This window comes from Chiloscyllium plagiosum, unplaced genomic scaffold, assembly GCF_037043375.1.
Source record: "Chiloscyllium plagiosum isolate Xiang-an unplaced genomic scaffold, Cpla_swu_hap1 HiC_scaffold_35, whole genome shotgun sequence".
Lineage (NCBI taxonomy): Eukaryota > Metazoa > Chordata > Chondrichthyes > Orectolobiformes > Hemiscylliidae > Chiloscyllium > Chiloscyllium plagiosum.
Window position 1 is genome coordinate 34,387,184 of NW_028270173.1, and position 17,238 is coordinate 34,404,421.

At 44.2% G+C, this 17,238-nt stretch overlaps 1 long non-coding RNA gene across 1 annotated transcript; it reads right to left on the bottom strand.

The window, feature by feature from the left end:
- Positions 1-6,773: 6,773 nt before the first annotated feature.
- Positions 6,774-16,756, bottom strand: LOC122541324 (uncharacterized). The gene is made up of 2 exons (XR_006309568.2): positions 16,621-16,756; positions 6,774-7,215 (listed from the first exon to the last, which is right to left on the bottom strand). It is a non-coding gene; the product is annotated as an uncharacterized LOC122541324 (long non-coding RNA).
- Between the last annotated feature and the right edge of the window lie 482 nt (positions 16,757-17,238).

The window sequence follows — 17,238 nt, forward strand, 5'->3', positions numbered from 1 at the left end:
TATGATCTGGAGGGTGGACTCTGAGCTCAGTCTCTTTCTCTCTGTTTTTCTCTGCATGTGTGATGACCAGCTTATGCAATTCGACATTGAGCTTTCAGACTGATCATCTGGAGATGCTTCTCCTGTACAGATCTGAGACTTATGATACCTTTTGAGTGATGGGGGTTTGGGTTACAGAGACATCTCATCCTGGATATGGCCTCCTGACAGTTCTCAACCTCCTTAAGGGAGTCAATGTTCTGAGAGTTCTCACTGCAGTTGTTTCCTGCAGTTTAGTGCTGCTCTCCCAAGATTCTGAATTACTAGGTGTTTGTGGAATGCTGTGTGTTGGGTGGGGTCTGGATCTGATGGAGAACTGAGCAATTAAGGAGACCAGATCATGAGGTTTAGGATCTTGGAGGGAGTGCAGTGTGGATGGACCTGAATGAAACCTGGACTTCAAGGGTCAAATTGCAAAAAGATTGAACAAGTCAGGGTTTTTCCCTGAAATGTAGAAAGTTAGGGGCTGATTGATGCAGATTTTTAATCTATTAAGAGAAGTGGATACAGTTGACAGAGGGAAACTGTTTGCACTGATCGAGAAGACTCGGAATTGTGAGGGAGGGGGAAGGCAACAGCCTAATTAGAACCAGATGTATCAAGAATGACACAAGGAAAATTTTTCCCCACATAGGGTGGGAAATGGTTCAAACTTTCTTCCACAAGAGACAGTTATTGCAAAATTGAAGCAAAGTTGATAACTTTGAACAGAAATCTATAAATCTGCTTACTAAAGGACAGATGGAAGGTGGGGGAAATGGATTGATGTAACAGACCCCCATGATCTCATTGAATTGTGGAACATGATTGAGGGGCTGAACAGCTTCATCTTCCTCTGCTGCTCTGAGAAGTGGATTTTAGTAATGTTTGGGGAATGGAGTTTTGGGTTTTGCCGCTGATGTTGGTGGGGATGCTTCTGGGTTTCCTGTGCTCTGTAACTGTTTCTTTCTCTTCCACAGTGGCCTCTGATGATATCGCTGGAAGCCATATTTCCATTGCTGTGAATAATCCTGTAACTTGATCTGTTTCAATTTCTGGAGCGATTTTGCATCGATGATCTCGATTAATGAAATGTTTGCATTTTGTTAATTGTGTCAAGAACCTACAATGTTTGATGTGATAAGGAGAGTGCCACATTTGGGCAAGTTGGTGGCGCAGTGGTAAGGTCACTGCCCTAACAGTTCAGAATTCCATGTTAATGCAGTGGGGTCACAGGTTCAAATCCCACTGTGGCAGAGGTGAAAAGTGAATTCAGTCAAATTTAGAGTTAAGAGCGAGCCTAATTGTAACCATTATTGTTTGTTGTAAAAAGCCATCTGGTTCACTAATCCCCTTCCAGGATAGAAATCCTGACCTGGTCTGGTCTACACGTCACTGCAGAGCAAGTTAACTCTTAACTGCCCTCTGGACAGCAAATGCTGGTATTGCTGGTGATGACCAAATCTCAGGAAACAACTTTTAATGTTGGATAGTGGGATTATTTTTCCTGAGCAGAAACTTCTTCTCTACAGGACAACACCCATTGGTCATGCCCCATGCACTATACTGTCAGTCAATTCAGCACGTACACATGGTCCCTTCATCAGCCTTTTGTCAGTGGGAACGTCCCAGAAATCAGTTCGAATATGCCTGCATCTTAAATACCATTTTTTATGTCCTTGTTACACATTGAGACTAGAGACTGATTGATTGAAGGCAATCATTGCCATACAGTAGTATATTGTGGGCAAAAGTGAGGACTGCAGATGCTGGAAATCAGAGTCTAGATTAGAGTGGTGCTGGAAAAGGACAGCAGGTCAGGCAGCATCCGAGGAGCAGGAAAGTCAACATTTCAGGCAAAAGCCCTTCATCAGGAATGAAGGTCATTCCTGGTGAAGGGCTTTTGCCCAAAACACCAATTTTTCTGCTCCTTCGAAACTGCCTGAGCTGCTGTGCTTTGCCAGCACCACTCTAATCTAGATAGTAGTATAATCTGTTCAATGCAAGAGATGTTGTGAATCCATCTCCTGCCCAGGTCATGCTGTAGCGTCAGGCTCTCTGACTTCAGCTGTTTCCATCTTCACACTCTTATCAATTTGTAAACTTTCTGGTGCAAATCTTCATTAAAGAGGGGAAATCACAGTCTGCAGCTCTCCTGTCTTAGATTCAAGGCACCACTGTTTTCTGTCCTTCTCTCTTGGAGTCAGAGATTATACTGAGCTGTTTATCCTTTTTGTTCTCACACTGCAGGTCACCTGCTTTCACAGTCAACCCCAAACCCTGCTAAAGTTAGCATTTTCTGACCATTTAGGTTTATCTGTTGAAAAGGATAAACCAAATATCCTCAATCTGGAATCCATGACAGTAACGTCTATGCTGAAGCTGCAACAATAAATGAATTTATTTTCCCACTTCCTGTCTCTATCTTCAGTCCTTCTTTCAAGACATATCCTTCTGATGTGGGGAACAACAATTTTGAGTGTCTTAAGGATAAAATGATCATGAATTAATAATTAAAAACAGAAGGGATTGAAAATGTGGCGATACATGTTGTCAAAACGGCTAATGTTCTTTTGAGGAGGGGACAGACACAATGACGGGGAAATATGGTGGATGTAGAGTACGTAGACTTTAGAAACACATTTCACAAATGACCACATAGGTGATTACTAGAGAAGTTAAAATATGAAATTTGCGTGGGTTTTCAGACCAAAGAGCCTTAACTGGAACATAATGTCCTTGTACCATTCCAGTCCCTCATTGTGAGTTCAGAGCTGGAATATAGAGGGCTGACAAGATGTCATCGTCAAGACCCTGCCCAGCACCTCTCCAAGCAGTGGATCCTGACTCTGCCGGCTCCAGTAGTTTCATAGAGAAGTGAGTCTCTCTGGTTACTTAGTTTTGATAATATAAATGTTGACATTATAGAGTCCGGCAGCATGGAGACAGGCCCTTCAACTCAAACTGGTCCATACTGACCAAAACGTCCATCCACGCTAACCCCATTTCCCTGCACTTGGCCCATATCTTTCGGAACCTTTTCCTATCCATGTATTTGTCCAAATGCCTTTTAAATGTTGTTAATATACATGCCTCAACACTTCCACTGGTAGCTCATTCCATATGCATACCACCCTCTGTATATAAAAACAAGTTGTCCCTCAGGATCCCATTTCTTCTTTCCCCATTACGCTAAACTGATGTCTTATAGTCCGCGGGTCTCCAAACCTAGGAGAAAGACTGAGTGCATTCACCCTATCTGTGCTTCTCATGATCTTATACACTTGTATAAGATCTCTCCTCAGTCTCCTACACTCTAAAGAAAAATGTCTGAGCTTGTCTAACCTCTCCCTGTAACTTTGTCACTTGAGTCCTGGTGCTAGAAAAACTAAATGACCTGAAGGTGGATAAATCACATGGATCAGAGTTCTCGAGGAGATAGCTGAAGAGACATTGGAGGTGCTAGTGGTGATCTTTCAAGAATCGCTAAGATCAGGGGGGAGTTCCTGAGGACTGGAAAATCCAGTCATGACACCCCTGTTTAAAAAGGGAGTAAGGCAATAGATGGAAAATTATAGGCAGATTCACCTTACCTTGGTCGTGGGTAAGATTTTGTAGTCCATTGTGAAGGATATGATTTCTGAATGCTTGCAAGTGTATGGTTTAAAATAAGTAAAGTCAGCATGTTTTTTTATATCAAGGGGAGGTCATGTCTGACAAATCTGCTGGAATTCTTTGAGGAATCAGCTACCAGGCAATCAATTTGATAGAGGACTCTCTAGTCAGAGGCACAAACAGACACTTCTGTGGCCAGCAGTGAAAAAGCAGAATGCTGTGTTACCTCCCTGGTGCCAGGATCAAGGATATCTCAGAGAGGATGCAGAATATAGTCAAAGGGGAGAGGAAGCAGGAAGTCGTTGTACACATTGGATCTAGTGACAGAGGAAGGGGAAAAGATGAGATTCTGAAGGGACAACATAGAAAGTTACACAGGAATTTAAAAAGGAGGACCTCAAGTGTAATAATATCTGGATTACTCCTGGTGCTATGAGCTAGTGAGGGCAGGAATAGGAGGATAGAGCAGATGAATGAGTGGCTGAGGAGCTGGTGCAGGGGAGAAGGGTTCACATTTTTTGGATCATTGGAATCTTTTCTGGAGTAAATGTGACCTGTACAAGGACAGATTGCACCTGAACTGAAAAGGGACTAATCTACTGGCAGGGAGATTTCCTAGAGCTGCTCGGGGGGATGTAAACTAGTAAGGTTTGGGGTTGGGGGGAGGGAGAGGTGAGAAGGTGGGTACATAGTGAGGAAAGAGATCAATCTGAGACTGATACAGTTGATAAAAGGAGCAAATCAAACAGTCAGGACAGGCAGGAATGAAGCAAAGAACAAAATAGGACTGATTAACTGCATTTATTTCAATGCAAGAGACTTAACAGGCAGATGAACTCAGGGCACGGTTAGGAACATGGGACTGGGATATCCCAGCAATTACAGATGTGTAGGCAAGGGATAGGTAGGACTGGCAACTTAATGTTCCAGGATGCAAATGTCATAGGAATGTAGAAATGGAGGCAAGAGAGGAGGAGGAGAGGCATTTTGGATAAGGGATAGCATTATGGCTGTATTTGGGGAGGACACATCCAGGGAGGTTTTTTCTATGGAACTGAGAAATAAGAAAGGGATGATTGCCTTATTGGGATTATATTATAGACCCTGCCAGTAGTCAGCGGGAAATTGAAAAACAAATTTGTAGGGACATCTCAATTATCAGTAAGAATAATGGGGTGATTCTGATGGGGATTTTAACTTTCCAAACATGGACTGGGACTGCCATAGTGATGAGAGGTTGAGATGGAGAGAAATTTATTAAGCATGTATAAAAACATCTTCTGATTCAGTATGTGGATGTACCTACTACAGAAGGTGCAAAACTCTACTCTTGGGAGATAAGGTAGGGAAGGTGATTGAGGTGTAAGTGAGGGAGCCAGCGAGCATAATTCTATTCATTTAAAATAATGATGGAAAAGAATAGATGTAACAGTTGAATTTCTAAATCGGAGGAAGGCCAACTTTGATGGTATTAGGCAACAACTTTCAAAAGTTGATTGGGGGCAGATACTGGACAGGCTTTGAGAAGTCAGGAGGCAAGTTACACGCCGCAGTATTTCTAGCCTCTGACCTGCTCTTGTAGCCAGTGTTTGTGATGTGAGTCCAGTTGAGTTTCTGGTTAAATAATAACCCTCAGGATGTAGATAATGGGAGATTCAGTGATGCTAACACCACTGAAAATCAAGGGGGCATTGGTTAGATTGTTTCTCATTAGTGATAGTTAAAGCCTGGCATTTGTTTGGCACGATTGTTCCTTGTCACTTGTCAGAGCAAGCCTGGCTGTTAACTTGAACTTTTTGTACTTAAACATGATTGCTTCAGTACCTGAGTAGTCGTGAATGGTGCTGAACATTTTGCATTCATCAACAAACATTCTCATTTCTGACCTTATGATTGAGGGTGGTGGGGAAAGTCATTGATGAAGCATCTGAAGATTGTTGGGCACAGGATACAACCCTGACAAATTCCTGTAGAGATCCCTGGAGCTGAAGTGACCACAATCATCTTCCTACAATACAATGCCAACCATGGGAGAGTGTGCCCGTGTAACTCATTGATTCCAGTTTTGCTTGGGCTCCTTGATGCCACACTTGGTCAAATGCGGCCTTGATGTCAAGGGCTGTCATTCTCACCTCACATCTGGAATTCAGTAATTTTGTTCATTTTGAACCAAGGCTGTAGTGAGCTCAGCAGCTGAGCCATCCTGCTGGAATCCAAACTGGGCATTACTGAGCAAGTTATTCCTGAGAACACCTTCCATCACTTTACTGATGATCAACAGTAGACTGAATGGGGCAGTAATTGGCCAGATTGGATTTTTCCTGCTTTTTATGTACAAGACATACCCAGGCAATTTTCCACATTGTCAGGCAGATGCCGGTGTTGCAGCTGTACTGGAGCACAAGTCTTGCTGGAACGTTCCCAGGGCCTGTAGCCTTTGCAGTATCCGTTGTCTCCAATTGTTTTTTTGATATCATGTGGAGTGAATCGAATTGGCTGAAGACTGGTACCCACAATGCTGGGGACTACTGGCAGAGGCAGAGATGGATCATCCACTCAGCACTTCCGGCTGAAGATTGCTGCAAAAGCTTCATCCTTACTCATTGCGGGTGGGGATATTTGTGGAGACGTGTCCTCTATGAGTTATTTAATTGACCACTACCATTCATGATTTGATGTAGCAGACTGCAGAGTTCAGATTTGATCCAATGTTTGCGAGATTGCTGAGTTCTGTCTATCATTTGCTGCTTATGCAAATAGTCCTGTTTAGTGGCTTCACCAGGTTGACACCTCATTTCAGGTCTACTAGACACTGCTCCTGGTATGTCCTCTTGCACTCTCCATTGAACCAGGGTTGATCCACCAGCTTGAAGGTAATGGTTGAATGGATATGCTGGGCCACATCTTACAGACTGTGCTGCAGACTCTGAATTATGAAATTATCTTTTGCCCAGCGCTGGATAATTGGTTAACACAATGCATTTTCAAAACTTCTTTTTTATGTCATTAACTTAAAATTTATTATTCCAATCAGCCGAACTGGGTATACTCATTGATTAACTTAACTGTGTGTTTAATTGTGATGTCTGACACAGAAAGCACTTTCCCATGTTTGTGATCATTTTACCCTACAGCAGTACTTCAGAAATCATCAGAATGCTTTATTGAAGTATTCTGCAGCAATTTGTTTCCCAATTTACTGAGCCTATACAGCATCAAGGACAGTGATGAAGGTTTGGTCTCCGTATTTGTTATCACTTTGCTTAGAATACCATTTTGCTGAATAAAAACTTACAATGTACATTTACAACGATGTTATAATAAAACATTACATACTTTCTATGACAGATTTGAAGTCCAGCCTTTACTAATATCTATTGATTATTTCCTTATTCTTCAATTGTCTCAAAGTGTTGTTTCAATTGTTTCAATTGTCTCAAGGCTGCATAATTTTTCTTCGCTGATTTCCAAACTTGCAGAAACTGATTTTAAAATGTCTCTTGTGTTTGCCTCAAAGTATCAATTACATTGCTGTGGGTCGAGAGTCACAGCTGGGCCTGGCCAGATGGCAGTTTCCTTTGCCTGAAAGACATTAGTAAACCAGATGAGTTTTTCCCCCAAGAATCGGCAATGGCTTCATGGTTGTTGTTAGATTCCTAATTCCAGATATCTATTGAATTCAAATTCCATCTGCCGTGGCAGGATTCATACCCAGGTCCCCAGAACATTACCAGGATGTCAAGATTAATAGTCCAATGATAATGCCACTAGACCATCATCTCCCCAAATAAAACCAGTTATACCATTGCATCTACAGCACAAAGGGAGTGACCGTTCCATCACAGCAGCTGACTAATAAAGATGTGAATACAACATCTGCACATGCTAAAAATCAAGCATCAGCCCCCACTGCCCACAAAACCCCAATATTGGAAATGGAACATACGTCATGCAGAAACTACAAGTGACATGGGAATGACACTCCCAGGATAAGCAGCATCACCCAGAAGAACAACCAATGATGAATGCCAACACGTACAATGAACTACTGTTGCATGCCGTCATTCGTGCCCATCATGGATAAACTGGGCAACTCATTATGTAAGCGAAAATACAAGCAACAGTTTTGACTGTAAAGGGAGATGTTTTGTTAGAAATGCAACAATACATTGACTCCTGGCTTTGCAGAGTCACATGATCCCATGGGGCACACAATAGAGATTTTCATCTTGCAGCCAGGTCAATTGATATGCAGTGCAGACATTTGTCCTCTCTGCTTATAATACCCAGCATCACAGATCAGAAGAACTGAATGGCATGCTCCTGTCAAAAACTCAAGGGGCCAAACATCCTCCTCCTACTCCATCACAAGAGATTAGAGGGGCTTAACAGCCTTTTCTTGTACCAGTGTAGCGGATTCAACAAACTGCTCTTTTTCCCCTTTTTAACTGGCTGATGACATCTGAGTGTTACAGTGTTACGCACCCTTAAAAAGTATTGGTGAGCAAGAATATTGATTCATTGCAGTCCACCTTTTGCATAAACAGGCACACTGTTGTTCGAGAGTGTTGTAGCAGACCATGACTAAAGTTGACAAGATGGCCACTTGGTGCTTTTTTAGTTAATACATGATAGCCAAAAGGCGTGGACAGTTACATATAGCAGATGTTCAAAGCTAGACTTGCAGTCTCCATACAGAGATACAGGATAAGATTCTCCTTCAGAAGATACAATACGTCAGTTATTCACGTTTGTGTAAACAGGCAGTTTTAAAAACATATAAGCATTTTAGTACGGAGCACTTTTGTAAGGCCTCTTTTAGCCACAGTGCCAAGTTTGTTATTTAGTAAAGGGTAGAAGGTGAGCCTAACAATGATGTAAAGTTTGCACGTAATTGTTGCAACATTAAAGGCATAAAAATTTGTACTCAGTTGGGGAACCCATTGCGTCACTGACTTCTGATCTGAGCTGTATTTCAGAGGGCAACTAAGCCCCAGGTGAAAGCCAGATTCAGGGTGGTCTCAGGCCTCTTCCACAATTGTGGTAATGGAGTTCTGAGTAAAGGTCACTTGTACAATGGAACACAGAACTTAGGACTCCTCTTTCATGTTTCTCCCTGCAACATAGAGTGAGTTCACAGATTATAGTCCAGTGACAGTGAAGGACCAGTGATACAGTTCCAAGGTAGGATGCTGAGAGACATGAAGGTGAACTTGCAGATGGTGGTGTTCCCATTAGTCTGCTCCTTGGAGATGGGAGATTTTATAAGTTGGTTATGTACTGTCAAATGATGCTGGGCAGGATCTTGCAGTGTTTCTGAAACAAGGTACACTCTGCAGTCACTCTGCTTTGGTCAGTGAGCTCAAATGCCTGGCTGGTTGCAATTCAGAGTGGTATCAACAGTGTGGATTCATTTTTCTGCATTGGCTGAGGTGACCATGAGGGACTCATCCAATCATAGACACGTACAGCACAGAAATAAACCTTTGGTCCCACTTATATGTGCCGACCAGACAAGCCAGCCTAATTTAGTCCCATATCCCTCTAAACCCTTCCCACTCAAATACCCATCCAGATGCTTTTAAATGTTCTGAGTAGACCAGTCTCCACCACTTCCTCTGGAAGCTCATTCCATACACGCACCACCCTCAGTGTGAAAAGGTTGCCTCTTAAAATGCCCCCCTAAACCTATGCCCTCTAGATCTGGACTCCCCCAACCGACGGAAAACACCTTGTCTATTTACCCTGTCCATGCCCCTCATGATTTTATAAACCTCTATAAGATCACCCCTCAGCATCCAATGCTCCACTTAAATTAGCCTCTCCCTATAGTTAAAACTTTCGAACCGTGGCAACATCCTTGTAAATCTTTTATGAACACTTTCAAGTTTCACAACATCCTTCCGATAGGAAGGAGATAAGAACTGCATGCAATATTCCAAAAGTGACCTCACCAATGTCCTGTACAGCTGGAACATGACCTCCCAACTTCTATACTGAATGCTCTGACCAATAAAGGAAAGCATACCAAACTTCTTCACTATCCTATCTAACTGTGACTCTACTTTCAAGGAACTATGAACCTGCATGACAAGGTCTTTCACTCAGCATCATTCCCCAGGACCTTACCATTAAGTGTACATGTCCTGCTCTGATTTACTTTTCCAAAATGCAGCACCTCGCATTTATCTAAATTTAACTCCATCTGCCACTCCTCAGCCCATTGGGCTATCTGATCAAGATCCCTTTGTACTCTGAGGTAACCTTCTTCACTGTCCACTACACCTCCAATTTCCTAACCACACCTCCTATGTTTACATCCAAATCATTTATATAAATGATGAAATGTTGAGGACCCAGCACAGATCCTTGCAGCACACCACTGGTCACAGGCCTCCAGTCTGAAAAGCAACCCTCCACTACCACCCACTTTGTTCTACCTTCCAGGCACTCTTCATCCAAATGCCTAGCTGTCCCTGTATTCAATGGGATCAAATCTTGCTAACCAGTCTCCCGTGAGGAAGCTGTCGAATGCCTAACTGAAGCCCACATAGACCATGTCTACCACTCTGCCCTCATCAATCCTCTTCGTCCTTCTTCAAATAGCTCAATCAAGTTCATGAGACATGCTTTCCCATGCAGAAAACCATGTTATCCCTGATCAGTACTGAATGGTCTTTCCAAATACACGTAAATCCTGTCCCCCAAGATTCCATTCAACAACCTGCCTACCACCTTTGTCATGCTCACCAGTCTATAGTTCTGTAGCTTTTCCTTACCGCCTTTCTTAAATAATGGCACCACATTAGCCCAGCCGCTAGTCTTCTAGCACTTTGCTAGTGAGTATCGAAGACAAAAATATCTCAGCAAGGGGCCCAGCAATCACTTCCCAAGCTTTTCACTAAGTTTTTGGGTATACTTGATCAGGTCCTGGGGATTTATCCACTTCTATGTGTTTCAAGACATCCAATACCACCTTCTCAGTGATATGGACATTTTTCAAAATTTCACCATCTATTTCCCCACATTCTTTGTCTTCCATGTCATTCTCAACAAATGCAAAATACTTGTTTAGTTACTCCCCCATCTCCTGCGACTCCACACGTAGACTGCTTTGCTGATCTTTGAGGGGCCTTATTCTCTCCCTAGTTACCCTTTTGGTCTTAATGTACCAATAAAGACCCTTTGATTTCTCCTTAACCGTTTTTGCCAAAGCTCTCTCATGTCCTCTTTTTGCCCTCTTGATTTCCCTCTTAAGTCTACTCCTAATGCTTTTATATTTTAAGGATTCATTCAATCGCTGCTGTCTATACCCAACATTTGCTTCCTTTTTTTTTCTAAACCAAATCCTCAGTTTCTCTGGTGAGCCAGCATTCACCACAGGTACCAGCCTTTCCTTTCACCTTAACAGGAATATACTATCTCTGGACTCTCGTTATCTCATTTTTGAAGGCTTCCCATTTCGCAACCATCCCGTTACTTGCCCCCAATCAGCTTTTGAAATTTCTTGCTGAATACCATCAAAATTAGTCTTCCTCTAATTTAGAACTTCAACTTTTAGATCCAGTCTATCCTTTTCCAACACTATTTTAAAACTAATAGAATTATGGTTGCTGGCCCCAAACTGACATCTCAGTCATCTGCCCTGTCTTATTTCCCAAGAGTAGATCAAGTTTTACACCTTGTCTAGTAGGTACCTCCACTTACTGAATCAGAAACTTTTCTTGTACTCAAATTCATTTCCATCTAAACCCTTAATACTATGGCAGTCTGAGTGTATGTTTGGAAAATTAAAATCCCCTACCATAACCACCCTATTAATTTTCCAGATAACTGAAACCTCCTTACAAGTTAATTTCTCAATTTACTATTGACTATTGGAGGATCTATAAGACATTCCCTATAGGATGATCATCCCTTGTTTATTTCTCAGTTCCACCCAAATAACTTTCCCGAATATATTCCCAGGAATATCCTCCCTAAGTATGGTTCCGAAGTAATACTACCCCTTGTCAAAAATACCACATCCCTCCTCTCTTGCTCCCCCCCCGCCTTTCTATCCTTCGTATAACATTTGTATCCTGGAACATTAAGCAGGGCGTCCTGTCCATCTGTGAGCCACATTTCTGTAATTGTCATGATATTGAAGTCCCATGTTCCTAACCATTGCGAGTTCATTTGCCTTCCTATTAGGCGTCTTGCATTGAAGTAAATGCAGTTTAATTAATCAGTCTTACCTTGTTCTATGCTTTGTTCCGGCCTGCCCTGACTGTTCGACTCTTTCCCTTTCCCAACTGTACAGGTATTGCCCACTTTTTGAAAGTTCACTTTATGCCACTTCGTTTTTTACAAAATACTTATGTTAGTTCCTATTTTCGCCAACCGAAAGAAATCAAAGAGAATTTTTGCTTTTATAAGAAAAAGGTGAAAATTTTCCCATATAAATTTACGTTTCTTCGCTTTACGCCATTTCAGCTTACGAAAGGTTTCATAGGAAGGGTCTACTGTTGGATCGTGGGGGAAAACACGTACCAGTCTCAGATTGATCACCTTTCTCACTATTTCCCTTGGTCCTACCCCCTCCATCTTATTAGTTGAAATCCTCCCAAGCAGCTCTGCTAGTATATTAGTCCCCTTCCAATTTAGGTGCATTCTGTCCTTCTTGTTCAGGTCACTTCTACCCCAGAAGAGATTTCAATGATCCAAAAATGTGAACCCTTCTCCCCTGCACCAGCTCCTCATCTATGCATTCATCTGCTCCATCCTCCTATTCCTGCCCTCACTGGCTCATAGCACCATGAATAATCCAGATATTACTACCCTCAATGACCTCCTTTTTAAATTCGTGTCAAACATTTTGTATTCTCCCTTCAGAATCGCATCTTGTTCCCTTCCTATGTCATTAATTCCAATGTGTACAATGACTTCCTGCTGGTCCCTCTCCTCTTTGAGAGCATTCTGCACCCTGAGACATCCTTGATCCTGGCACCAGGGAGACAACACACCATTCTGATTTTCTGTTGCCGGCTACAGAAACATCTGTCTGTGCCTCTGCATAGAGAGTCTCTGATCACCACGTTCACCAGTTTCCTCATTCCCCCTCCCCCAACATTATCCCAGTTTCAAGCCTCCACATCTACAAATGGACCTCACAAGCAGATATATTTTTCCCTGCCAGGATTCCGGAGAGACCATTCCCACCGCGACTCCGTCGTCAGAACCACACCCTCCACCAACCCACCCTCCCCAGCCAGCACCTTCACCTGCCACTGCAGGAAGTACAAAACTGTAAGAAGTGCAAAGTGTGTACCCACACCTCCACCTTCACCTCCGTCCAAGGCCCCAAAGGACTCTTCCACATCTGACAGAAATTTACTTGTACCTCCACCAATGTCATCAACTGTGTCCATTGCACCTGACGTGGTCTCCTCTACATCGGGAAGACAGGACACCTACTCGTAGATTGCTTCAGAGAACATCTCCAGGACACGCACCAACCAAACCCACTGCTCTGTGGCCAAACACTTCAACTCCCCTACCCACTCCACCGAGGACGTGCGGGTCCTGGGCCTCGTTTACCACCAAACCCTTACTACCTGATGCCTAGAGGAAGAATGCCTCATCATCCGCCTTGGGACCCTCCAACCCCATGGCAATGTGGATTTCATCAGTTTCCTCATTTCCCTTTCCCCCACCTTATCCCAGTTCCAACCTTCCAGCTCAGCATCACCCTCATGACCTGTCCTGTCCATCTTCCTTCTCACCTATCCACTCCACCCTCTACTCCACTGTGCACGGTGCACAGTGGTTAGCACTGCTGCCTCACAGCGCCTGAGACCTGGGTTCAATTCCCGCCTCAGGCGACTGACTGTGTGGAGTTTGCACGTTCTCCCCGTGTCTGCGTGGGTTTCCTCCGGGTGCTCCGGTTTCCTCCCACAGTCCAAAGATGTGCAGGTCAGGTGAATTGGCTATGCTAAATTGCCCGTAGTGTTAGGTAAGGGGTAAATGTAGGGGTATGGGTGGGTTGCGCTTCGGCGGGTCGGTGTGGACTTGTTGGGCCGAAGGGCCTGTTTCCACACTGTAAAGTAATGTAATCTAATCTAATGTAATCTAATCTAATCCCCTCTGACCTATCACCATTACCCCCACCTCCATCCACCTACTGCACTCTCAGCTACCTTCCCCCCAGCCCCACTCCCTCCCATTTATCTCACAACTCCCGAGGCTCCCAGCCTCATTCCTGATGGAGGACTTTTGTCCGAAACGTCAATTTTACTGCTCCTCAGATGCTGCCTGATCTGTTATGCTTTTCCAACACCACACTCTCGAGTGTAATTTCCAGCATCTGCAGTCCTCACTTTCGCCTGGAATGTAGTAGTCCATGTTTGCATGGCTATTGTCAATGTAATGTATAAGATTAAAGGGTCTTAAAATTTAGCCATCTTTGGTTATTCATGGTGCATTTTTTGGGGGGGGGGGGGGGGGAGGGGGAGGTGACGATACGGCTCTTTTAAGAACCACCTGATGAAGGAGCAGCGCTTGGAAAGCTAGTGCTTCTAAACGAACCAGTTGGAGCATAGCCTGGAGTTGTGTGATTTTTAACTTTGTATATGCAGTCCAACACCGGCATCTCCAAATCATTTTTTTCCAAGAGGGGTCGTAAAGGCAGAGATTCTGATTTGTCTGGGTCAGGGACTTTGATGCCTAAGGCAGTATCTGTTACCTATATTCAAATCAGGATAAAAAAAACTTGTTTTTATTTGCAAAACACTTGTACAATGAAAGGAGAGTGGCAGGTTCTCCCCATTTACCCCCTTCCCCCTACACACACACACACCTTATCCCAGTCAGAAGTCTCCAAATCGGTGATGTCTCAGTGAGATCCCCTCAACCCCAACACATTCGCTACCAGCTGCGCTGCACTGCACTAACTAACTCAGCAATCATGATTTGGAGATGCTGGTGTTGGACTGGGGTGGACAAAGTTAAAAATCACAACACCAGGTTATAGTCCAACAGGTTTAATTGGAAGCACACTAGCTTTCAGAGCGACGCTCCTTCATCAGGTGATAGTGGAGGGCTCGATCATAACACAGAATTTATCGCAAAAATTTACAGTGTGATGTAACTGAAATTATACACTGAAAAATTGATTGTCTGTTAAGCCTTTCAGCTGTTAGAATACAGTGATAGTTTCACTTCTTTCATGTGTAAATCACAAAACCTTTTTTTTTAAAAAAGGTTGCATTCTCAGGATAGCTGTTAACAATGGTGATAGCTAGATAATATGTTGAAGATGTTAGCCCCCTGTGTTCTCTGACTATGACCTGATGTTTAGATTGATTCTAATCTAAAAAGTGAGATAACAGAGTTTTACATAAATTCATACAGTTTTTGAGCAAAGTACAATGTAACTCTGCAAGTACAAATTCACCCCACAAAATATGTGTGCACGTGGGTCTCTGTCTGTCTGTCTTTGTGTGTCTGTCTGGGGTGGGGTGTGTGTGTGTGTGTGTGTGTATAGTGAGTGCAGAGTGTCTTAAGTCTATGAGGAGGTGCATGTGTGAATGTGTGTCTATAAGGGTGTGTGAGAGTGTCTGTGTGCGCGTCTGTATGTGAGTGTGTGTGTGTAGGAACTCGGACCTTCGGGTGACCATCCTCCAAGATGGACTTCGGGACAGGCAGCAGAGAAAAGTGGCCAAGCAGAGGCTGATAGCTAAGTTTGGTACCCATAGGGAGGGCCTCAAACCTTTGGTTTATGTCACATTACAGGTGATCACCATTGCACTACACACACACTCACACAGGTACACACAGACGCGCACACAGACATCCACACACTCCGTTATAGACACACACTCACAATCACACATACACCCCCTCACAGACTTAAGACACTACACTCACTACACACACACACACTTTCTCACACTCTCAACCCCACCCCAGACAGACACACACAGACAGACAAAGACCCACATGCACACATATTTTGTGGGGTGAATTTGTACTTGCAGAGTTACATTGTACTTTACTCAAAAACTGCACGAATTTATGAAAAACTCTGTTATCTCACTTTTTAGATTAGAATCAATCTAAACATCAGGCCATAGACAGAGAACACAGGGGGCTAACACCTTCAACATATTGTCCAGCTATCACCATTGTTAACAGCGAACCCGAGAATGCAACTTTAAAAGAAAAAGGGTTTTGTGATTTACACATGAAAGAAGTGAAACTATCACTATTCCAACAGATGAAAGGCTTAACAGACAATCATTTTTTCAATGTATAATTTCAGTTACATCACACTGCAAATGTTTGCTATAAATTCTGTTACTATCGAACTCTCCACTATCACCTGATGAAGGAGCGTCGCTCCGGAAGCTAGTGTGCTTCCAATTAAACCTGTTGGACTATAACCTGGTGTTGTGTGATTTTTAAACTTAACTCAGCAATGCTCCCTTTCCATTGCGCTTTCCACACGTGCCGAGGTCCACCCTCCAGGAGCAGGCTGTCAGCAGATGCAGAGCAACACCGACCCGGTGCAGGTTACCCTCCCTCTCTCTCTCTCTCACACACACACCATCCGGACTTGGAGCCCCCTCCCCACCCGCGGTCCTTAAACTGCGGATGAGGCAAAAACAACTAAAAAGACGACTTCCGGGGCCGCAACCCCATCCTCCACCCCCCTGCAGATCTGGGAGGTAGATCACCGGCACCTTCCCCAAGGACAGTCACGGATGGGGTGGTCATGAACCCGGTCGAGGCTGATCTTGAAGACACAAGAGGAAAGAAAAGGGAACATGAGGCCAGTGCCGTAAGAAAATGAACGATGTCAAACTCCGAAAGCTAGTGCTTCCAATTAACTCTGTGAGATTATAACCTGCTGTTGTGTGATTATTTTTGTTTTTTTAAAAAAAAACTTTGTAGACCCCAATGCGACACCGACATCTCCAAATAACGTGAACTTCAGCGCACACTGACCCGACACTCCACATTTCATGATCCTGGGTAGGTCTCTCTCTCTCTGTCGCCTACAGTCCACACCGTTGAGGTGGCTGTCCCCGCCGGACCAGTATCTCCGCAGTAACGGCCGCTCCATCCGGGTCCTCCTGGGAACCGCCAACCGCCCCAATGCAGAAAGCGCCGGAACTTTCCAGAGAGCGCGCGAGGAGGTGAGCGAGCCCCCATTCCCCTCGAGCCCGAGGCGGAGCCGGCAGCGGGAGGAGGGGGAGGATGGGGATGGGGAGAGGAGGGGGGGGATGGGGATGGGGAGAGGAGGGGGGGGATGGGGATGGGGAGAGGAGGGGGGGGATGGGGATGGGGAGAGGTGGGTGGACGGAGAGCAACCGGCGGCCTCCTCCTCCTCCCACCCCGCCACCATCAGCATCGAGCCAGCGGGCTGAGAGTCGGCCCGGAGGTGGGGACGTGCAGGCCTTCAGGGAGAATACTGAAGCTGGTAGGGATATTCGCGGAGAGAGTTTAAACCCCTTCCAGTCAAATAGACCCAGGAACATAAACCACAACCACAGAGACCGAGCATCGGCCTCAACTGTCACCCTAATAATACTGAGAATATAAACCCCGCTGACTGATCCTCAC